This window comes from Papio anubis, chromosome 11 (assembly GCF_008728515.1).
Source record: "Papio anubis isolate 15944 chromosome 11, Panubis1.0, whole genome shotgun sequence".
NCBI lineage: Eukaryota > Metazoa > Chordata > Mammalia > Primates > Cercopithecidae > Papio > Papio anubis.
This window is the reverse complement of record NC_044986.1, coordinates 79,582,725-79,607,545: the sequence shown is the minus strand read 5'-3', so window position 1 is coordinate 79,607,545 and position 24,821 is coordinate 79,582,725. Positions and strand designations below refer to the sequence as shown.

At 37.6% G+C, this 24,821-nt stretch overlaps 1 long non-coding RNA gene across 1 annotated transcript; it reads right to left on the bottom strand.

The window, feature by feature from the left end:
• Positions 1 to 8,431: 8,431 nt before the first annotated feature.
• Positions 8,432 to 24,214, bottom strand: LOC103887482. Its single transcript, XR_001906351.3, has 3 exons — positions 23,446 to 24,214; positions 22,806 to 22,896; positions 8,432 to 18,643 (listed from the first exon to the last, which is right to left on the bottom strand). It is a non-coding gene; the product is annotated as an uncharacterized LOC103887482 (long non-coding RNA).
• Positions 24,215 to 24,821: the final 607 nt, after the last annotated feature.

Genomic DNA, 24,821 nt, shown 5'->3' with positions numbered 1-24,821 from the left:
TGTCTGACATCAGAACCCAAGTCCCCAAACACCACGTTAACAACCACAAAACAATAATAATAATAATAATAATAATAATGATATAAATAGCAACATCAGACAGCATGCTATACTTTTTGTTTAATACCTCACATACATTATATTATTCTATTAAATTTTTAAAACTTCCTAGCAGGTCCAAGTATTATCTTTATTTTACAAATGAGGAAGCAGAGACTCACAGAGGTTAAGTATCATGTCCCTGCCACAGAGGCCAGCAGCCAGTACACCTGAAAGCCTGGTTTAAAACTTGGGTCAATAACACAAACAACCATCTGATTGACTAATGCCCAAGGTGCCTCTCTATACCAAGGAATTCAGTGTGTAAGGCTGTACTCCTCCTGCAGATGTGGGGTGAGGCAGGGGTAGTGAGTAGGGCTGAATGTAGAGATTCTTATGAGAGCCCCTATATCTCTGAGGAACAGCATGTGCCTGCACATCTAAGATGACAGAGCAATAAGCAAGAACTGACCACTTTCACTCTCTGGCACATTTCTCTGAAGTTAATATTGCAAGATGTTAGTCTGCTTCTTCCTCCATAAACAGAATTTATTGCATTTTTTATTGCTTTCATTTTTCAGAGATGATGAAGTATTTATCAGAAGGCACGCTTTTGCAATTCATAAGAACTCTTCTTTCACCAGCAAAGTCAATCATTTCATGTTAAAAGGAAAAAAAAAAAAGAGTACAAGTAAAAATCTGGCTATTTTTGGGTGTTTTTTCCCCCTTAGAGAAATGAGGGCAAAAAAATACATCAGTTATTTTGAAGACAAAATCTGAGTGCATTTTGGAGGATTATAAAGAAGAAAAATGTAATTTATTATCAAATAACTGTGATAGATTGGCTTTCTTTTAACTTCAGTGGTTAAGAAGTCCCAATATAAACCAAATGGAATGCTTTTTCAGGGATCTTGCAGTTTATTTTTGTCAAAATTTGGTCAAAAATATCAAAGAAATTAAATCAGCTCACTTTTAGAAGAACAGAGATTAGGCGGTTCCAGAGATAGCAGTGGGCCGAATTCCTCTTTATAACTGCCCTTGGTAATTTAAGATGGAGAAATCCATTGGTTTTCATGGTGAAATCTAGGACACTATGGGCTACAGGGCTATTTACGTACCTTCTGCAGCACTGTGAAAAAGCCTACAAAGAAAACAGGCAGTATGCCTAATGGCAGTCAAATTATGGTATCTTGATTTTTAGAAAATTAAGGGTGCAAACATTTTTTGAACACCCTCAGTTTGCCTCAATGTGTGACACATGGCTTCACATTCACATATGCTAACTAGTCCTTACAACTTCTACCTTAGCAAGATAGGTCTTGTCATTCCTATTTCACATGCGAGAAAACACAGTCTCGGATGATGTCTAAAACGTCTATCTAATACACGGAGGAGCTAGTGGGATACACCCCCACATCTGCATGACTCCTATTCATGGCTACTGTGTATTACATTGCTTTCCCTTAGTATCACAAACCTCCATCTTCTCCTCTGTAAAATGGGAGTATGTGTTTTCTAAAATAATTCAGTTTTAAATAGCTTGTATAAAAGCATCTAGTCTACTGCCTGGCATATTTCAGAAGGTTACTTTTTTATTCCATTTACTAAGAATGCTTCTTTCTATTTCACAGTTATTCAAATGAAGTATGGAAAGGCAAACCATCAGAATTCTTAATGGTCTCCTGATAAGTAGTGCTTAACATATACATGTATATGTATGTATATTATATTATGTACATTATATATGTGTGTGTGTGTGTGTGTATATATATATATATAGAGAGAGAGAGAGAGAGAGAGAGACTTATTTCAAAAAATTGGCCTACATAATTGTGAGGGTTGGAAAGTCCAAAATTCATGGGATGTGCCGCCATCAAGCTGGCAATCATCAGGCTAGAATTCACATGTAGAATTTCTTCTTCGTCAAGAAAACCTTGTTTTTCCTCTTAAGGCCTTACAACTCATTAGAATTGGCCCACTCAGGTTGTCAAGGATAATTTTTACTTAAAGATGACTGATTAAAATTGCTAACAATATCTACAAAATACCTTCATTGCAATACCTAGATTCATGTTTGACTAAGTAACTGGGTGCTACAGCTCAGTCAAGTTGACATGTAAGGCTATCCATCACAGTGCTTATTTGCTATACTGTGCAATAGCAAGAAACTTGACTGAATTATTTTATCATATTTGGTAATCAAAGATCCAGCCTATTATTTCTTTGATTATCTCCAGTGAGGGTGAAGAAACTGATGGAGGAGAAGTACTTGGCTTTCCCCTATGCCTGCACATTTTTCCTAAAAATTAACTATTGCAGGATTTGTTCTTGTTACTGAATTATTTGCAAAAAGCTCTAAATTCAATATTTTCCTGAGGGCAAACACTTGTTAAATTATTCATAGTGCTACTTTCTAAGAAAAATTAGATTACCTGCTGCCTATACCAGCCAGGAGACTGTAGCACCAAAATGAGAATGTACAATATTATATGTACATTTTTCCTTGATTAATCTAGCCTGTACTTGAAAAGGGGGATAGGATTAACTCTCAAAGCAATTCATGGAGTAAGTTTTCTGGTGATGGAAATTAAGGTTTTAGAAAAGTTGATTAAGGAAAGACTTATTGACAGGTTGACATTTGAATAAACATCAGATGGAAATGAGATAGACAGCCATGCAGACATCTGAGCAAAAAGCATTTCAGGCTAAGTCCCTATGATAGAAGCATGTCTGGTGTGCTCTGAAAAATATGAGGCAGTAGTATGGCTAGAGGGGAATTAACAAGATGATGGTGGTAATAAACGAGGTAAGAGAGGTAAAGAAAAGCTTGATTCATGTAGATGTGCATGTCCCATATTGTTTAATTAGATTATTATTATTATTATTATTATTATTATTTTACTTTTAAGTTTTAGGATACATGTGCAGAATGTGCAGGTTTGTTACATAGGTATACATGTGCCATGGTGGTTTGCTGGACCTATCAACCTGTCATCTAGGTTTTAAGCTCTGCATTCATTAGGTATTTGTCCTAATGCTCTCCCTCCCCTTGCCTCCTATCCCCCAACAGGCCCCGATGTGTGATGTTCCCCTGCTGTGTCCATGTGTTCTCACTGTTCAACTCCCACTTCTGAGTGAGAACATGTGGGGTTTGGTTTTCTGTTCCTGTGTTAGTTTACTGAGAGTGATGGTTTCCGGCTTCATCCACATCCGTGCAAAGGACATGAACTCATTCTATTTTATGGCTGCATAGTATTCCATGGTGTATATTTTCTTTATCTATCTCGTCTATCATTGATGGGCATTTGGGTTGGTTCCAAGTCTTCACTACTGTAAACAGTGCTGCAATAAACATACTTGTGGATGCGTCTTTACAGTAGAATGATTTATAATCCTTTGTGTATATACCCAGTAATGGGATTGCTGGGTCAAAAGATATTTCTGGTTCTAGATCCTTGAGGAGTCGCCACACTGTCTTCCACAATGGTTGAACTAATTTATACTCCCACCAACAGTGAAAAAGTGTTCCTATTTTTCCATATCCTTGTCAGCATTGGTTGTTTACTGACTTGTTAATGATTGCCATTTTAACTGGCATGAGATGGTATGTCATATGGTTTTGATTTGCAGTTCTCTAATATCAGTGATGATAAGCTTTTTTTCATATGTTTGTTGGCCACATCAATGTCTTCTTTGGAGAAGTGTCTGCTCATATCCTTTGCCTACTTTTTGATGGGGCTGTTGGGTTTTTTTCTTGTAAATCTGTTTAAGTTCCTTGTAGATTCTGGATATTAGAACTTTGTCAGATGGATAGATTGCAAAAATTTTCTCCCATTCTGTAGGTTGTCTGTTCACTCTCATCATAATCTCTTTGGCTTCTCAGGAGCTCTTTAGTTTAGTTTTGTTTTTTTTTTTTTGAGATGGAGTCTCACTCTGTCAGCCAGGGTTGAGTGCAGTGGCGCGATCTCAGCTCACAGCAAGCTCCGCCTCCTGGGTTTACGCCATTCTCCTGCCTCAGCCTCCCAAGTAGCTGGGACTAAAGGCGCCTGCCACCTCGCCCAGCTAGTTTTTTGTATTTTTTAGTAGAGATGGGGTTTCACCGTGTTAGCCAGGATGGTCTCAATCTTCTGACCTTGTGATCCGCCCGTCTTGGCCTCCCAAAGTGCTGGGATTACAGGCTTGAGCCACCGCACCCAGCCAGGAGCTCTTTAGTTTAATTAGATCCCACTTGTCAATTTTGGCTTTTGTTGCCATTGTTTTTGGTGCTTTAGTCATGAATTCTTTGCCCATGCCTATGTCCTGAATGGTATTGCCTAGGTTTTCTTCTAGGATTTTTATGGTTTTAGGTTTTATGTTTAAGTCTTTAATCCATCTTGAGTTAATTTTTCCATAAAGAAGGGGTCCCAGCTTCAGTTTTCTGCATATGGCTAACCAGTCTTCCCAGCACCGTTTATTAAATAGAGAATCTTTTCCCCATTGCTTATTTTTTTTCAGGTTTGATGAAGATCAGATGGTTGTAGATATGTGGTGTTATTTCTGAGGCCTCTGTTCTGTTCTATTGGTCTATATATCTGTTTTGGTACCAGTACCATGCTGTTTTGGTTATCGTAGCCTTGTAGTGTAGTTTGGAGTCAGGTAGTGTGATGTCTCCAACTTTGTTTTTTTTTTTCTTACTATTGTCTTGGCTATATGGGTTCTTTTTTGTTTCCATATGAAATTTGAAGTCGATTTTATAATTCTGTGAAGCAAATCAATGGTAGTTGGATGGGAATAGCATTGAATCTATAAATTACTTTGTGTAGTGTGGCCATTTTCACGATATTGATTCTTCCTATTCATGAGCATGGAATTTTTTTTTTCATTTGTTTGTGTTCTTTTATTTCCTTCAGCAGTAGTTTGTAATTCTCTTTGAAGAGGTTCTTTATGTCCCTTGTAAGTTATATTCCTGCATCATCCTGATACTAAAACCAGGCAGAGATACAACAGAAAAATAAAATTTCAGGCCAATATCCCTGATGAACATCAGTGAGAAAATCCTCAATAAAATACTGGCAAACCAAATCCAGCAGCACTTCAAAAAGCTTATCCACCATGATCAAGCCGGCTTCATCCCTGGGATGCAAGGCTACTTCAACATACGCAAATCAATAAACGTAATCCATCACATGAACAGAACCAATGACAAAAACCACATAATTACCTCAATAGATGCAGAAAAGGCCTTCAATAAAATTCAACGCCCCTTCATGCTAAAACCTCTCAATAAACTAGGTATTGATGGAACATATCTCAAAATAATAAGAGCTGTTTATGTCAAATGCACAGCCAATACCATACTGAATGGGCAAAAGCTGGAAGCATTCCCTTTGAAAACCAGCACAAGGCAAGGATGTCCTGTCTCACCACTCCTATTCAACACAGTATTGGAAGTGCCGGTCAGGGCAATCAGGAAAGAAAAAGAAATAAAATGTATTCAAATAGGAGGAGAGGAAGTCAAACTGTCTGTTCACAGATGACATGATTGTATATTTAGGAAACCCCATCATCTCAGCCCAAAAACTCCTTAAACTGATAAGCAATTTCAGCAAAGTCTCAGGATACAAAATCAATGTGCAAAACTCACAGGCATTCCTCTATACCAATAACAGACAAACAGAGAGCCAAATCATGAGTGAACTCCCATTCACAATTGCTACCAAGAGAATTAGATTATTTTTAAATAACCCTCTCTTCCCTACTTCCATTGGAGGAAATACATGCTTGCCCCAATGATGTTGGCTTGGGAATGTGACTGGCATTGCAGCCAAGCCAATGTGCTGCTCAGCTCTTCTTCAAAGGAAACTGATGATAGGGGTGAAATTGGACTGAGAGTCCTGACTGCTATCCCTCTGATTCATGACCATGTCCAGCTAGAGACTATGTTTCTACTGTGCTATTACTAGCCAGTGACTGAGCATTGCATGGGCACTGCTGCTGGCACATTTTTATGAAATGCAAGTTCCCTTTCATGAGACTCAAGAATTTGGCATTGTTATATGGCCAAAACTTGCAACTCCACTGCAATCTGAGATTGATCCTACCCATTTCTTCTTCCTTTTCCCTCGTCAGGCTTGCACTGTAACTGCACTGAAAGTTCTTCCTGCCTATTATGGCCTAGCCCTTTTGTGTTTCACTGACCTTCCCCCCTTGAATCTTTTGGATATCTAATCCTTTTATAGCATTTGTTTTTGTTATCTAAAATGACAGGCTAGACTTAGTATCATGTTGTATTCTACTTCTTGCACCTTGCCTTTGACTTGTCATGCAGCATTCATTGGCAATTATAAAGAGTGCAAGAAACAGAATTGGACTCAATCTACATCTTGAACCAAGTGCAAACTGAGCCAAGATGGTCATCATCGAAGCTATGAGCATAAAGTACTGTAGTTTTAAGTTGTTGAGATTCTTCATAATTTGGTATACAACATGATTACGACAGTAGGTAATGGTTACACATAGTAAAATTTTGTTGATTTTCTAAATTGGATGAAAAATTATTGGGGAGTTTGGAGCACAAGATGCTATGATCTGAATGATCCTATTTTAATAGATTCATTTGTTAATATGTTGATAATAAATGGAAAGAGTTGTATTTCCCTTTTAGAGCAAAAAAGAGAAATCCACTATTTGGCTTCTGAAATAATCCAGTCAAGAGAAAATGGTACTTTTGGCCAAGATGAAGAAAAGTGGTAGAAATCTATCTTTTTCAAAGATGGAAAAGAGAGGACTTATTGATAAGATGATGTTTAGTGTGTCATAAACTGGAGAAAATGATGATACCAAGAATTTTGACCTGAGCAACTGGAATGATTGAAGAGTCTTAACTGAGAGAAGAAACAATTTAAAACCAGGATATACAGGTTCTTGCACTTTTCAGTTGCAATCATCTGTATCTTCACCACACTTTAAACATCATCCCCCATAGTTATTTTCTGGGCCTTATTATCACCAATAAGTGCCTTACTTTTAGCCTTGAGATTTTTGGTATGTCCTGTTCTAGTAACTATCTCTTATTTTTCAAATTTACTGAATTTTGTATGCTACTTTAAAAATGTTTTAATGTCATCAAGGACTAAAAAATCTTATGCTCCCAACATCATAAGGATTTTCCCGCTTATAACATAGGACATCATGCTCTTTTACTAAAAAGACTCTCACTATAAATTTTCCTCAGGACTATTACCCACCTGGCAAAAATCTCAATCCTGTTTATCTGCAATTGCTTTAACCTAAGGCCAGCTTATCTCCCATCCTCATTGCTCCTGCAATTGTCTACTTTATCTACCAAATGACTAGTTTCTGCCTTGCATACTAAGTCTTTTTCATCAGCAGACAATGATGGCTCTACAGATCCATGTGCCTCTTTCTAAGCTACTATGAAATATTTGTTTCTCTCTGCACCACCCAGGATGCCCCATAAGTGGGGATATAGGTCAAACCAACCACATGACCACTGACTGCCACCCAGACAAGAGTCTGGGACCCATGAGTCCATGTACCAGAAATCCCTTATCCTCTCATGCACAGACAATGCCAACTGCAGTCTATGGGCTACTGATCCCTCTTGTTCAGGCAACAATGCTCTCCCACTACTATTCCACTGCATCTTTCAGATCAGCTTGTTGCAACACTGATGTCTGTGACTGGTCACAGATATGAACCCAGAACTATCATACTGCAGAACAATTTACTGGAACTCCAGATATTATATCTGTAAAATGAGAAAAATAATATAGCTTCAAAAATTATAAGGATTAATTGACTCATGCACAGAATAAACTCCTTTCTATTTTATTTAATTTAGAAACATCTATGAAGAATTTATTGTGTTTAGATTTCATCAGGACACATGACCAATGACTCTAGTGATCATGTGAATAATATATCCAGCTTAACATTGGGAAATATGCTGTAATAGATAGATAAATGTAAAATAGAAATAAAATTACCAAATAAAATAGAATATGTAGAGGCAAATGGATATTACAAAATAAGGAATATGTTCTCAAGAAATATCTCATTAAGATGTAATCAGATTCAAATTAACACACGGATACAAATGGCAATTATTATTCTGTTATTTAATGCAATACAAAAACATCTAAACATCATGAATATTAGAGGAGACTCATGGCAAATATAAAAGTATATATGACCAAAGAATAAAGTAATAAGTCTCATAAAATTAGGGGTTTGTTTATATTGGAGATTCATACCTAAATTGAATTTATTTAAGATATGAAAGTATTATTTAAAATTATAAATGAATCAACATATTTTCTCATTAATATAATATTCACAGAATTAAAAATAAGTGAAAAATGTATGACTATATCAATATATGCAGAAAAAGCATTTCTTAAAATCAAATTTCTAACTTAAGTAGGAAAAGACTAAAATATCCTTAGCATTATAATGACTACCTACTAAAAAGTTATAATAGATTTTGTGCTTAAATTTGACACTGTAGAACTGTTGCACTTTGGAAAACAATTTAGCAAACATCTTAAAATTGAAAATAAACATATCCTAATACCTATGCACAACAGTAGTCATTGCTTCTTAATATTATTCAAAGATAAATACAAGGTGGCAAGTTCATATGATAGGGTTCAATGTGTCAAACCTCAAAACACAATTCTAGGTAAGGCAAGATATTTAATTGATTATGTTCCAGTTTAATTCAAATGTTTCCAGGCTGCATTTCAAAGTAACAATATTGTTACTTAAGTAATTTAAAATTAAGACTCTATGGTTCCCTTACTTTATTTTGAACTATGAGAAATTAATACTGTCTTATACAAATCTGAACACAGAAAAATTAAATATTGCAAATGTGACAGGTCTTCAAAAACTTTTTGACATGTGTAATATTCTACAGCAAAGTTTAGCAAACTTTTTTTTCTAAAGGACCAGGTAGTAAACAGTTCAGTGTTAGTAAGGCACACATGATCTATATTACACATTTTTCTTTGTTATTTTTTTCAACCAGATAACATGTTAAACAAATAAATAAACAAACGTTCTTAGCTCTTTTATACAGATCCAGTGTAAGAACATACAATAACTCTTTAGGCTCCTCAGATAAAGCATTCAACATACTTAGTGACTGTGATTGTTTTATAGGCTTTATTTTTATAAGCAAAACTCCTCCAAGTTCAAAATGGGAGCTATTCATAAGTCAGTCCTCACAGAACACATGTTCAACAATCATAATAATTTCAAATAAATAACCATTGTCCCTTTGTCTGATATGTTATATAAAATGCACTTGATTTCCAAAATTATGATCTGAAAAAATACAACACAAGGTCATAGCATATTAACCACTGCTAAAATAGTTACTTCGCCCCTTTGCAAGTTATCTTTCTACTGCCTTTATTCTCCTCAATACCTTTTGTCTGCCCAATTTAACAGCACCAATCACTTCCTTACTGGCATCATTACAAAGTTTCAATGTCTCTTCTACAATATTTTAATTAAAAAGAGAGAAATAAACAAACATGAATGGTGAGACAAGCTTTGATTTTTGCCCTCCCATGAAGAACTTACCAGTGAAATCTTGGGATTTGTATTTTCTAAGGTTGTTAAATATTTTGTAAGTACATGTATTTACTTAAATAAAAGAACGATTATGTAATGTAAATACAGAAAAAAGTGCTGGGGATGTATTATTTAAATTATATTCTGCTATTATTTAAATTATATCCTGGAGGTATGCTGGTCCACAGCTTACCTCCAGACCAATAGCAAGACAATTTATTTTCCCATCAGGGAAAGAGACACATATTTAATGCCTACCAAATATTTCAGGAGATTTATATATGGATTCTCACTTGCCCTAATGACAGCTCATGAAATTGGCATTATTAAGGTATACTATATCTGACAGCTGAAGAAACTGAGTTTCCGGGAGGTTAAGTAACTTAACTGAGGCCTCTCTGCCCCAGACTTTTCTCTTTTCTCAACTCAGCATCAGCAAAATGTTCTGCACATAATTGGAGCTATAAAGATGGAAATGAAACTCAAGAGTTTTAGTGCATTGTGGACCAGGAGACAAAGTGCAACTTAAAACTCCATAAAAAAATAACACAAGAATTAAAAAGTCACATTCTTCATTATATAAATCTCATATCAAGTCAATCAATAAATAATGCTGCATTACCACTATATTCTAGGACAATGTTAGGCTTCAGCTTGGATAGGTAAACACTGCCTCTAACTCAAGGAGTATATATACAATCTGGTAAGAAAAAAACAATAAACACAGACAATGGATAATTCAGAGCATGATAAATCAACTTGGTTGGAAATAAAATAAATGTTGTGTGTTCATTTAGGACACTATACAAATTGCCCTCTTAGAATAAAAATTTCACATCACTTCTCTTTGCTATGTCAATAGATATAGAATTTGAGCAGAGGCAAAGTAAACGAAATGTCTGACGTTCAATTAAACCGTAGAAAATTGTCCCTTTGGAAAGAGTAGAGAATAATGTTGCTATTCAGCCATGTGTTCAGGAAATGTTTAGCATTTGCTGACTTATTTTTTCCCCACATCAATGGATTCTCTGATTCTCCAGTATCATCTGGGTATCCACAAATGTAAATCAAATCTGGCCCTAGCTATCCAGAGTTAGAAAAGACCCCACAGGTTAAGGCCTGAGTCCCTCAAGACTGCCCTGACTTCAGATGCAAGTCAAAAATGGGGTTCCCAAGCTACCCACAATTCTGCTGGAACAACTATAAATTCAGAGATTCTCATAATATCCCTTATCAGTGTCAGCGATTTCTAGCACAGCTCATAGAATTCAGGAAAGCATTTAACTACCATTGCCAGTGTATTATAAAAGATACAACTCAAGAACAGCCTGATGGAAGGTGTATTAGTCCGTTTTTGCACTCTATAAGGAACTACTTGAGACTACGTAATTTATAAAGAAAAGAGGCGTAATTGACTCACAGTACCCGCATGGCTGGGGAGCCCTCAGGAAACTTAGAATCATGGCAGAAGCTTAAGGGGAAGCAAGCACCTTCTTCACAAGGTGGCAAGAAAGATGAAGAGTGACCAGGGAACTGCCAAACACTTTTTAAAACATCAGATCTCCTGAGAACTCACTCACTATCAGGAGAACAGCACAGGGGAAACCACCCCCTTGATCCAATTATCTTCCACCAGGCCCATCCTCTGAAATGTGAGGATTACAATTCAAGATGAGATTTGGGTGGGGACACAGAACCAAACCATATCAACAAGGATGCACAGAGCCAGGTATGGTGTTAGAGGGTGTGGAGATTCCATGCCCTCTCCAGATGCACTCCCTTCCCAGCACCTTCATGTGTTCCCCAACTTGGAAGCTCTCCAAACTTCATTGTTTAGGGGTTTTTGTGAAAGTTTCATTATGTAGGCACAATTGTTTAAATCACTGGTCAATGGTGATTAAACCAACCTCCAGCCTCTTTTCCTTCTGGAATTTGGGGTGGCAGGGGCTGAAAGTTCCAAACCTCTAATCACATAGTATGTTCCTCTGGCTACCAGTCCCCATCCTGAAGCTATCTAGGGGCCCACCTAGAGTCACCTCATTAACTCATTACTAATAACACACAACACTTGTCACTCAGGAAATTTCTGGGATTTTAGGTTCTCTGTGACAGGAACCAGAGACAAAGATCAGGTATTTTTTATTTATACCACATGACTGAATAGTAAATCTTTAGGTCAACTCTTTATTTACTGTCAAGTTTATTAAACAGTGCAGAAACAGCTAAAGCCTAGAAGACACCTTTTTGATAGCTAATGAAAAGAAACTTGCAGTTCTCATGGGGCAGGCAAATGCATTCAGGTTTGAGTTTGAGGATGGGGTGATGTGTCCCTATCTTATATAAGTCAATATGTGTCCAAGCAGATACATATCTTTCTGTGTGGATTTCAAAAGGAAAACTTTTTTGGTTAGTAAGTTTTTGCCTCTTGGCAATTTTCACTGATGGAAAGTTAAAACATTTTTTTTTTTTTTTTTGCAATAGAAAGATAAAACACAGAACCGGTAAACCAAGAAGATTTATATGCTACAATATCCATGTTATTCTGGATAAATCTCTGTACTTTTCTCACTGTGTCTATGCTGAATAGAACACAGGTATTTTTTCACATTTTTGTAGACTGCCAAGTTTACCAAATTATAACTGAAAGCATTCTTTCTCTCCATGTTACAAGTACCTAACTGACTAAGTATTTTTCACCTAGAAAAGTGTTTGAGATTTATAGCAAGAGGCTTTTAAGAAAAGAGGTAAACAATTTTAGGATAACTAAATGTCTGTTTTATTGTTTCTCATTATCATTTTTATGGATTTTTTTATAACATGAATCTCAAATTTTAAAACAGATGGAGCTGCATAATGACCCTAATAAAATTCTTGTTTCACAGGTTCATGGATTCTCAATTCTATTAAAAATTATCTATCATCTCTAATATAACCTATATCAATATTCGATTTTATATTATCCAAAACATGTAAAAATTTCATAAACTTGTTGAAAGGTATCTTATTATCACATTTGGTGCTCACTAGTTGGAAGGAGGTTAAATTTATAAGAAAAATACGGTTCTCTATATTGTGGAAGGAAGGAATCTTGTGCTATGCCTAGGTGTATGGTCAGGTAAGGATGTCCAAATTCAGGAAAGGAGCCAACTTCAAGCAGGACTGAGAGCCTGGATTCAGAGACCCAGCTTCTGGATGCTGAGTACTGAATAGTTTAGGCTAAAGGTGGAGTTCAGCAGAAAATAATGAAGAGAAAGAAGTTTAACCATAAAACCAAACAAAATTTTCAGCAGAAAATAATGAAGGGAAAGAGGTTCAACCATAAAACCAAACAAAATTTTCAAAAGTTTAATTAGAATGGGACCTACCCTAGTAATTTTATGAGCATATTCCAAAGCTGAGACCTAAGACAAGAAAACCCACTAAAAACCTGAGAGAACCAGGTATGTTCAGAGTGAGTTTCAGAAACAAATCTTTATCAGAGAAGACCTGAAACCCTCACTGACAAAGCTTCTTCACAATTTGAAATAGTATATTGTCACACAAGTCTATAAATTTTACCACATTCAGGAAATAGGATAACCGACACCAAAGTTAGAATAAAGAAAATATTCATCATCCCTTAAAATTCTCTCACACAGATCCTGTGTATTCAAACACTCTCAAGAAGGAAGGTAAAAAAAGAATAAGCCTGTATCCAATAAGATATTGAATCTATAACTTTCTTCTAAGGAATATTCTCTATATATGTGGCCTTACCAAGAAATTTCAAACTTGAAATAATGCTAATATCACACAAACTCTTCTAAAGAAAAGAACCAGGAAAAGTTCTTCAATTAATTGTATGAAGTCGGGCTAATCTTGATAACATTGCAACCAAGGAAAATTGAATGAATTCCCATCCTGAACTACATGTAAACACTACAGAAATATTATTATTCCACCAAGTTCAGTAACAGTACAAAAAACATTTTATATTTATTTCTAAATATTTAATATAATAATTCTAGTAAAATGACTCTATATGACAACCAAGTTAAGTTGATTCTGGTACAGCAAGGTCGATTTAACACTTAAAAGTAAATCACAAAAATTCACTGCATTAACAGGACACACAGAAAATAGCATAAGCTCATTAGCTGATTTAAAAAACCCAATTTTTTGGTTAAGATTCAACACCCATTCATAATGTGAAATCTTAGAAAATAAGGAAATTAGGACTAGAACAGAACTTTCCTAATCTGGTTTTTAAAAAAAGTATGCACAGACAATATCATCCTTAAGTTTAAAATGTTGAAAACTTTTTTTCTGAGTCCAGAAATAAGGCAGAATATCCATGCTATCATGTTAAATCAACATCCTCTTACAGAATACAGCTGGTACATTAAGACAAGACAAGAATTGGAACTAGAACTACTTAAAAACTAAAAAGGAAGAAATAGAAATCATTACTTCTAGGCTACACAATTTATTATACAGAGGAAATCCAAAATAATTTATATATATATATAATCTATTACAATTAATTAGTGAATTTAGCATATTTGTAGGTTGAAAGTCATATCAAAATCAATTTTATAGTTACAAAAGCAAGAAATAGAAATAATTTTTCAATACTTTGTGCATTACTAAAATGTACTGTTATTAAAATTGTGAATTCTGTTTGATATCATCTAGTAATGTTAATAACTACGCCCATCTGTTTATAACTGTGGCAGGGAAATACTGTGGTGTTGAGATTTGAAAGATTAAGTTTCAGAATCATCCAGTGTGTAGTCTGATGACATACTATTATTATTCACAGAGCTCAGTAATAAGAGCCACTGAGAGATCACAGCCCCCATAACGGTACAGTGATAAAATCAAAATGAGGTGTTGCTACTTCTGTCCTTTTAGCGTGAGTATCCTTGAATACAAAATTTAAAAAGGAAATTAGAATATATGAGTCAGATTATGTGAGGCATCCAAGATTCGGTCCAAGAATAACTTGTACAATTTCTCCTTATCATCTTCAAATGTTACTCTCTTTGAGTATGTGTTCTTTTAATGAAATCAATGACTTGAGCAATTATTACCCCTGGAAGTGAGAAGAGCTGTGTCTTCCTTCTGAGTAGTTACAGTGTCAAAGAAAACACAGAGCGAGACAGTGGTTAAAGTGGTAAAAACAGATTTTACTCAGCACTATTGCAATGGGGGAAAAGAAATCTCAGTATAGAACCAGACTCAATTCTGAAAAAAGCACGGACAAGTGCAGACTCAGAGCCAAGGAGCAGGGTGAGGGTCAGCTGATAAAAAATTACCAAAAGGAAATCTCACGGGGAAGAGGGAGTTTGGCTAAACTCACCTAACATGATTCTTGCCAAAGGCAGACCAGAGTGGTCAGACATCACCTGGAGGATGGCAGAGGATGAGAAACGTGATGGGATATGAGGGAGGTAGGGGTAGGGGGGCCCTGGTTAAATTGACTTAGGACAATTTTAGTTAAAATTGGCCAATGTTTACATGAACACAGAAGTCCAAAAGCTGAACCTATTTGAAAAGTTCAAGGGAGTCTGAATTCAAAATACAGGAAAGTATTTTGGTCGACAGGATAGAAGAGTTGCAGTAATAATTAGGACACCCAGTGCAGGTTCCTGGGCTAACCCTGTATCAGCGGCTATTAGGTGACTACAGGTGATTATCTGAGGATTTCATGACCATAGGTCATAATACATGCCTTGACATATGAAAGCATTTGATTTTGTTTCCCTTGCATTGAAACATGACTATACAATGTGAATATGGAATACACATTTGTCATTTTATATTGTGGCATTTATTTAGAAAAGTATTTTAGATATTTACTAAAAGCAAAACAAAAAATTTCTATTTCATATAATGCCAATTTTGTTCATTGATTCTTTCACTAAACATGAATGGCACATCTATGTGCCAAACACTATTCTAGGTGCCAGAGATACTACAATGATTAAAACAAGATCAAAAACAAAACAAAACAACAACAACAACAACAAAACCCCTCTACCTCTAGGGAACTTAAATTCTAACGGAATTCTTAAATTCTAATGGAATTAGAGCTAAGGAACTTAAATTCTAATGGTAGGGGACAGAAAATAAACAAAATGAACACATAATACTTTTAGTATTGGAGCTGGTGATAATCCTACTTTATTGTGCAAGCTGTTTCTACAGTTCACTCATGTGGGAACATAGTATTACAGACTGATGCAGACCAATTGAACCTTATGAAAATTCAATCACTCTGAACTAGAAAAAAAACAAAAACATCCCAATTATTGCACAGCCTCATACAGTTTATTTACTTCTGCCAATCATCAGAACTTAGTAACTAGAATCATCAAGGACTTTACAAGCAATACAGATTAATTTTAAAAATGAATTTTATATAGTCAGTACCTAATAATTAAATAAGTTTAAAACCATGACAGAATGCCTATGAGGAAAGAAGAATTTCACAAAGGCACACACTAATGTGGGTATAAGACAAAATACGAGACTGTGAAGAATATAAGTTCCTTCACATATAACTTTTCCCTGGGACAGGATGGCAAATTGGTTTCTTTTTTTTTTTTTTTTTTGTCCCAACCCTGATTGCTGAAAACCTTTGCATGATGTGTATAAAGTCTGACCATTAGCAATTACAAAGACTTATCCATCAGGCCTCATGAGGGAAACTGACCTCCTCTCCCTGCATTAGACTTGCTCACAGCCAGAGCGCTGCAGTCTCTGAAGCAAGCTGTAGGTGAGAGCACAGGGCCTTTGGGCTACTCATGCCCTTTGCATGTTAGCATCCTGAGCCTCAGCACCTTTATTCCTAGGTCTCATCACGGGAGGCCTTAAACAGAGGTCCTCTCAAGGCGCCTCTGCTGAGACTGCCTTATGGGAGGGCAGGGGAATCTTGAAGACATCACTCTGACTCAGTACCTAATATTTTTTAAAACCTACTCTTCTCCCCTTTCCCTCCTTCCTGGCCCCTCATCCATACAATTGCAAGAACTTTTGTTTGGGATTCCTTCAACAGTTAGACAACTCTCTCCTGGTTTTTGATGAGAGCCTTTTCAAGAAGAAAAATGAAATGGAGGCAGAGTCGGGGGAGTGGGTGCCTTTCCCAGTTTTAGCCTCTTGCTTACACACTCACGGTGAGTGATGAAATGCTTCACAGTTACCTTCATTGTGGCTTGTTGTGGCTTTCATTGACCATTCCAATACCTAATAGCCTCTCCAGTTCTGCTGATGCTGACAATGTTCAGGAGTGTGAGGCCAAGGCTCCCTCAAGCAAACAGTAGTATCTTTTCAGTGACCAGCACCTGCCTGAATCAAGTCTTGGATCAACTGGTCCCAGTATATGAGACCACTCAGGTGGCCCACAAGGGTGGCATGGAAATCAGCCAGTTACCACTGTCCACCAATCCACGTGGTCTCGGCTCTACCTTTATACCTTTATGTCTGCATTGTTTGGATCTAGTGAAAGTTCTCATCCGGGGTTCCTCAAAATTCAACCCTACCAAAGGCATACTCTTCTCATTCAGAAGGAGGCTGCAGAAAAAAACAAGTTCAATTACCCAGTACTAGCAATAATAATGAGGAGGTGAGTATCAGAAAAGAGAGAAGTAGTACTGTGCAATACCAGGCTTATAAAATGGCATTTGCTTTGTCTACATCTATACAAATGACCCTAAAGTGTCATCTACTATCACATAGAAGATGAGTGGTGGCTGCAGGGTACCCTGGGCTTTCAATTGGAAGGGGCTTTGGCCCCTCTGGGTCTAGCTCTGCGCTGAGAAATCAAAGCAACCACAGAAAGACTGACAATTTTATTAATTGCCTAGACCTCAGACAAATTCAAAGATTAGGATGACTGGGGTGGTGATTATCTGGATGTAGATAGTGAATGTTCTTAGTTATTGTTACCAGATTAAGAATTTGTTAAGGACAGATCGTTGGTTTAAAAGTCAAGCATACCCAAACTAAACTCCCAGCTCTGTCTCTGTGTAACGATGTGACAAAGGCAAATTATTGTTTCATAGCTGCAAGTCTTCATTTCTATAACAAGAAGAATGCACACAGTACCTACCAGGCAGGGTTACTGATGATTAAAGAAGTTCATGTATTTAAAGGTCCTAGTCCCCTAATTGTCACAGAACAGATATTCAACAAGAAAAGGTTACCTTCCCCTCCTCAGAGAAAAGTAGAGATGAGGCTCAAAAAATGACACCCCAAAACAAAGACCTTAGAAGCAGCTTGAGAAGCAAAAGTTTCTCTCCGAGTTCCTCCTGTCCTTCTGCCTCTGGCCCCCCACTCTCCCCTGAGGCTAGTCATGGAAGCCAGAATCTCTCTTCTCCAAGTGGCTCATAGAAAGCAGAACTCCTTTCCCTCAAAGCCAGGCATAAAATCTAAAAATATTACTCTAATTTTCCCCATGCCTTTCTGTGTAAAACTGGCCAGAAAGAAATGATCTGACCTACTATGTTTGACTGTCATAGTACCCAGAGAGGATCCTGCCCCATCCTCAAAAAGAAGGAATGCTACACAGGGAGGCCAAGAATAAACAGAGAGGCCTTGCTCGATTTCCCCATTAAGTCTACTCAGATTAGATCATACCCCTTTTGTCCAATCATATTTCTACAGAGTTGTCCATACTTTTATGAACCTAAGCAGAAAAATAGGACAATTTCCCTGTATTTTGGGTCTTAATTCTGAAGGCTACCATGTCACATAAAACTATGATCAAATAAATTTGTATGCATTTTCTTTTATTGCTCTGCCCCTGGTCAGTGATTTTTAGTTAACCTTCAGAGGGCGAAGAGGAAGTTTTTCCTTGGCCCCTATAATAGATACGGAAGGGCTGGTCATTGGCAGAGGCAGCCGAAGAAGCTCAGTTTATCTGGAAACTCTCAATGGAAATGTACAAGTCTCCCCTTATCAATGAAGGATACTTGCCAAAACCGCCTGCAGATGCCTGAAACCATGGAAAGTACCGCAGTCTCTGTACATTGTGTTTTTCCTATACACACAAAGTTATGATAAGGTTTAATTTATAAATTAGGCACAGTAAGAGATTAACAACATTAATGACAAAATAGCACCAGTAAAGCAAAGCAATATATTGTTCAGAATTTCAGGGATAGAAGACTTATTTTTACTGTAGATCTTAGCAACCCGAACATATGAATTTTTCTTTCCTTATTAAGTTGAGAATTTTCATCTTTTCACTTAAAGGAAACATTTTATGGCTTATCTTTGGCATATTCGAATTGTCAACATCATTACTCTTGTGCTTTGAGGCCATTATGGAGTCAAATAAGGGTTACTTAAAACAGGAGCACTGTGATACCATGATAGTCAATCTGACAGATGAGATAGCTACTGCCTCACAGGCACATAGCAGATATAATGAGGAGACCTGGACAAAGAAATGATTCACATCCTGGGTGGGATACTCAGAATACATGGTGCACAATTTTAAATTTATAAACTGCTTATTTCTGGAGTTTTCATTTAATATTTTTAAGTGATTGAGTACAAAGTGAAACCATAGATGACAGGGAAATACTGTATGAGCTTCACATAGGGATACTGTGTTCTAAATGGGGGACTAAATTGGCTTTGTGGGGTCTCAAGGATCACTCCAACATGGCCAAGGAAATTATTCTTGGGGAGGTAAATCAAAGTAAAGGATTTATTATGTCATAGGTTGTAGAGACAGAGGCAGTGTGTCCCAGGGAGCAGCTCAACCAAGCAGGTGGAGAGAGTAAGGACCTGTGACCAAGTGCCTTTATTGGGGTTAGAGTAGAGTACACAAGCAAAAGGCATGAGAGCATTTTATTGTTGCACTAGAATGTCACTGGGTCACAGTCAAGTGACGGCAAGAAGGAGAATTTGTGGCAGGGACCAGCCTTACAACACTGGTGCAAATGGTTACTTGGCCAAGGTGCTCAACGGTCAGTTCATCAGGATGTTCCAGCATCAAAAAAAATATGAAGCTTAAAAAATTTACAACACAGGGTTCTCCATCACCCCAAAGCAGGAAATGTAGCTGAGATCAGCAGGGATTGAAACAAAAATAGAAAGACGTACTTTATGCGAAATAGAACAAAGCATCTCCTCCTTTCCGTCTTTTTTTTTTTTTTTTTTTTCTGGGGTTGCATAGTCTGTCTGTTTCTCTAAGCTCCTACTTCAATGCATTTCTCTTAGCACTTTTAGTAGAATGAATTTTTCAGCTGCATCAAAATATCTCTTTAATCTACCCACCAAGGAGAGACTCACCAGCCTCTGTAAGAAGTCTGAATTATCTGGTACATCTGATTGATTTCATTTGGATCAGACACCCACGACTAAACCAATTAATATTAGCCTAGGTAGTTGCATTGTATAACTGTAGGTGCAAAAGTGCAACTTTGGCTGTAGTTGCAGACTGCCATGGGGAGAGGACGTGGAAATACTCAGCAAAATGAATACAGTGGAGGTAGGAGGAAAAACAGGCATCTCTACTACAGAAAAATCACCAGTATTTTATTTGCTACTAATGTAATTATGTTAATCATAATTTACATTTTTATTTACATTCTAATTGTAGTTCATTCTCAATGAACTACATACAGTGTGTTGATTATGTGTAATACCCTGAAATAAAAACAAACAACAAAAACAACCAAAACACAAAGGTAAAATTTCTGTATAGAAGCTGTTAACTGGTTAAAGGTTGGGAGTGGGGCTACTTCGAAGTCACATGCATAGTCATGGGCCACATAATGACTTTTCCATCAATAGAGACCTTGTATATGACAGTGGTCCCATAAGATTCTACTACCCTATATTTACTGTACATTTTCTATGTTTACATAGTTTAGATAAATACTTACTGTTTTCTTACAACTGCCTCAGTATTCAGTGCAGTAAGACGCTGTCCACGTTTATAGCCTAGGAGTAACATACTATACTGTACAACCTAGGGGTACATAGACTGTACCATTTAGGTTTGTGTAAGTACACCCTTGCACAACAAGGAAATCAACTAATGACTCATTTCTCAGCACATAATCCCTCATTATGTGAAATGTGACTGCATTCTTTTAAAAACTGAGAAAATGCTAAGTGTACATTTAAAGAAAGGATGATTTTCCACCAAAAAAGCAAATTGTAGGTACATCAACAACAAAGTCAACCTCCATGCAACTCGTTTATTGATGTTGCTGTTAAAGAAAATCACACTGTAAAATGAAGGCCAAAGATGATAATACAATCATCTTCAGAGGTCTCTACATACCTTGTAGAAAAATAAATATAACTTTGCACGAGCACTCGCTTTATCATTTTGTGATTACCTATTTTAACAAATACATATGTGCATGTATATATGCGAAATTAGGCCGGGCGCGGTGGCTCAAGCTTGTAATCCCAGCACTTTGGGGCAGGGGCCGAGAGGCGAGAGTAGGATCCGAGGTCAGGAGATGAGACCATCGAACAAGGTGAAACCCGTCTCTACTAAAAATACAAAAAAAAAAACTAGCCAGAAGCTGGTGGCGAAGCCTGTAGTCCCAGCTACTCAGGAGGCACAAGGCAGGAGAATATAAAGTAAACCAGGAGGTACAGTGAGCTGAGATGGACTGCACTCCAGCCACAGGCGACAGAGCCAGACTCACGTCTCAAAAAAAAAAGAAATTAAATTGTATACTTTATAAACTACTCATGCTATACATATAAAAAATATTCATTTGGTTTAAAAGCAGGATGTAAAATATTTAAAAATGCATATAATACAGATATGCGTGGATGTGTTGTATAAAATTACATAAATAATAAAGTTTAATTTCTAAAAAATAAACTTGAACTACAAAATGCAAATAAACTTTCCAGAATAGTACCCTGAATTCAAGGCAGTGCTAAAGAGCTCAAGGTTTCCTCCATGTTATGAGATATTTGAATATTCCCTAGGATTTTAAGCATGCATTCTCTTATTATTCGTTAAATAAACTTTTAAATGCTTAATGTTAAAAGTAATCTCATCTTTTCTCTTAATTAGGCTTGCAAGTAATAAATTTTTATTGGATTCGTTTTCTAAAGAACATGCTCTGGGAATTTTTATAAATTCTATTCAATATCTCTTTGCTAACTGTGCTCTGCTCTTAATGGTTTCTTCTGATTTTCATAAAAGTCTTAATTTTATTTTACAAAAGCTTTACATTAAATTCCTTGTTCATTTAACTTTATTTTTCACCTTTAATCCTAAATAATTTATAAGTATGCATTATCCACTAATGAAAAGTTGGGCTACATATCTTACATTTTGGTAGAAAGTGTTTTTATTGTCTTTATTTTGTAACTGTATTATAGTTCCTGTTTTGATCATCTTTTTTTCCTAAACTTTGTTTATAGAACATCTTAGACAATATTACAGCATTCAAAATTTATTTGAATTCTTATGCTGATTCTTAGCTTTATTACATTTTTATCATTCAATATGGCTTTAAAATTTAATTATACTAATTAAGACTTTGTTTATGTCTTAATATAGAATTGGTGGTGTTGTATTAGCAACTGGACTGAAATAGCCACAAAAGGTGGATTTATGAGCAACACGGGAATTTGAATAATAATCTTCTTACGTGAAAATGTAAAAATTATCCAGAATCGAGAAAGAAAAAAATCAGCCCTGTTGAGAATCAGATTGTAGCCGACACAGCAGACACAGACAAAGCCGCTGGCAAAGCCAACATAAAACAATACTACTCCTAAAGCCATGCTACAGCTGCAAAATTGCTTCATGAATGTACACAATTCAAAGTTGATCCTCCCATCTCTATTTCAGAATCACCCAGCGTGAGCTCAAACTCCATGAAAATCCCCTTCCTACTGAAATGCACCATGATTCTCTTTGTCCATCCTGCCTTGTCACAGCAACTAAATAAATCCAACTTATTTAACTACAGGTCTGTTCTTGGTGCTCTTTATGTGATGGATTTATCACTCGTTATTCCACAAAAGTACTGAAATTACATATGATAAAATTATTACAAAACGTAGAAATATAAATAAATCTGAACAGGTACTAATTATTGGTAGGGAGAGAAGGCAGAAAAAATTCTAGGCAGAAAAGGGCAAATCCCTGGTAAAGCCGCACCCTCGAGCCAAAAACCCTGAGACCACGGCCCAAAGTGAGAACTTACCCTGTTTTGCCAGTTGAATGCTGCCTCTTCCTCAACAACCTGTGACCTGCCCCGCCCTCCATTGTGGGCCTATAAAGACTCTCTACTCATCCTGAAGGCAGAGAGGAGAAGCAGTTAGATGTCAGGGAATGTGGCTGGACATCAGAGAGAAGCAGCTTGACTTCATAGGGACAGCTTGCCAGCCTAACTTTGAGAAGAATCCGGCCAGAGACGGCCGGACTTCAGCGGAAGGTTACCTTCCTGCTCCGTCTGCTTTTTTTCCTCTTCCGGCGAAGAGCGCCACTTTCATGGCAATAAAATCCCCCACATTTATAACTTTTCCGTTCATTCGTGTGACCTCATTTCTCCTGGATGCCAGACAACAGTTCAGGAGCCACGAGTGTGGATACAAAATGCTGTCACACTGACCCGTCGCCCTCGCTGGCAGAGGTCAGCCGCCTCACGTGTAAAGACAAGAGGGCCCACTGAGCTGTTAACACTTAAGCCCTCCGCAGACGGCAGAGCTAAAAGAGCGCTGTAACACACCCTCTGGGGCTTCAAGGATTGCGGGCATTCCCCCTAGATGCTGCTGCAGGGCCCACATGGAGTTTGCTTCTGCCAGTGCCCCAAAACGCTCTCCTCAGCTCCTGCACCCACTCACCTGTGCGTTTCCTCCCATGAGGGGTGGAGTGCAGCGGGTCGAAGCGAGTGCAGTTAGCTCCTGCTAGCGCCGAAGTGGCCGGCTGATTCCAGCACTTGTGCACTCCAGTTCCTGCCTCATTCACCTGCGCGCTCCCTCTCGCGAAGAGGTGAGAGCTGCAGGCTGAGTAAATGAGGCACCCCTTTCGCGAGTCCAGCAAAGGGGTCAGGGAAATATCCTGCTTAATCTGGGGTCCTGTCTGAGATATGTTGGAAGGGTGAGTAAATGCGGATCTGCTGGATCTGTCCCTTCATTTTTCCCAAGACTTCTTGTCCTCAGGCTTTCCTCTGAGCTATGCCACTTGCAGAGGTCAGGATGCAATCCTGCCACGTCTCTCTTTCTTTCAGGTGAAAGGAATGTTGGCTCTGTTTCCGATGCAGAGGTCTAGCCATCACCTGGGACTGGAATAAAGTGCTGGGGCAACTGAAGGCATCTGGCCGAGACCACTCCTCGGTGTTGCCAGAAGGTGCTTAGACTGGACCCTGTCCCTGATCTCACATTATAGTGTCAGCCAAAACCCCTAGACTTTTCTATGGTACCTTTCTGTTTCTTCATTTACAGTTTGAAATGTCTCCTATTTCTTCTTTTATAATGTGAAGGGTATTGCTGCAAACTGTAGAAATGTTACTAGATAGAATGAGCATTTGGCCCAGCCATCAGATATACAATTCAGATCAATGTGATTTCCATCCGTTCTTAGAGGTGCCATACCCACCCCCACCCCAACAGCCACAGGTGCACAGCACACAGCAGCTTCCCTCCCCTCTCTTCCTAGCTGGGGCACTTGAGCATGTCCACAGCATGCATTTGCCACACCCAGTGGCCATGTGGGGAGGAAGAGAACCACGGCTGCTGTCCAGGCCCCAGAGCAGTCTCGGGCACCAAGGGCCTCATGTGGCCAGTTGGCCAGCATTTCCTGCTTGTCATTCCCTCCCACCACATGCCCATAAAGTCTTTATTCCCCTGGTTGAGGGGTCCAGTTCAATCCAAATCAGAGGAAGGATGCAGTGAATACAGAAACCCTTTTGCATAGAGCAAGATGTTCTTCTCTTCCTGAAGCTGTTTTCTTATTTCCTTTTCTCTGTAAGAGAGTTCTTTTTCTCCCTCAGCACTCTGCTTATGATAGGGAAGCAGCAGAGGCATGAGCCCACTGGCTAATAACTGAAAATTTGGCAAGGCCTGCAAGGGGTTTCATCTAAATGAATCCGTGCACCCCCGAGACATCTTTTGTCCCAAATTCAATTCCAAACTTCAAGTTGAAACCCTAGGAAGAAAAAACAGATCTAAAGGATCCAAAGAGAGGCAACAGGCACAGTGTCAATGGGCAGAAGTAATTC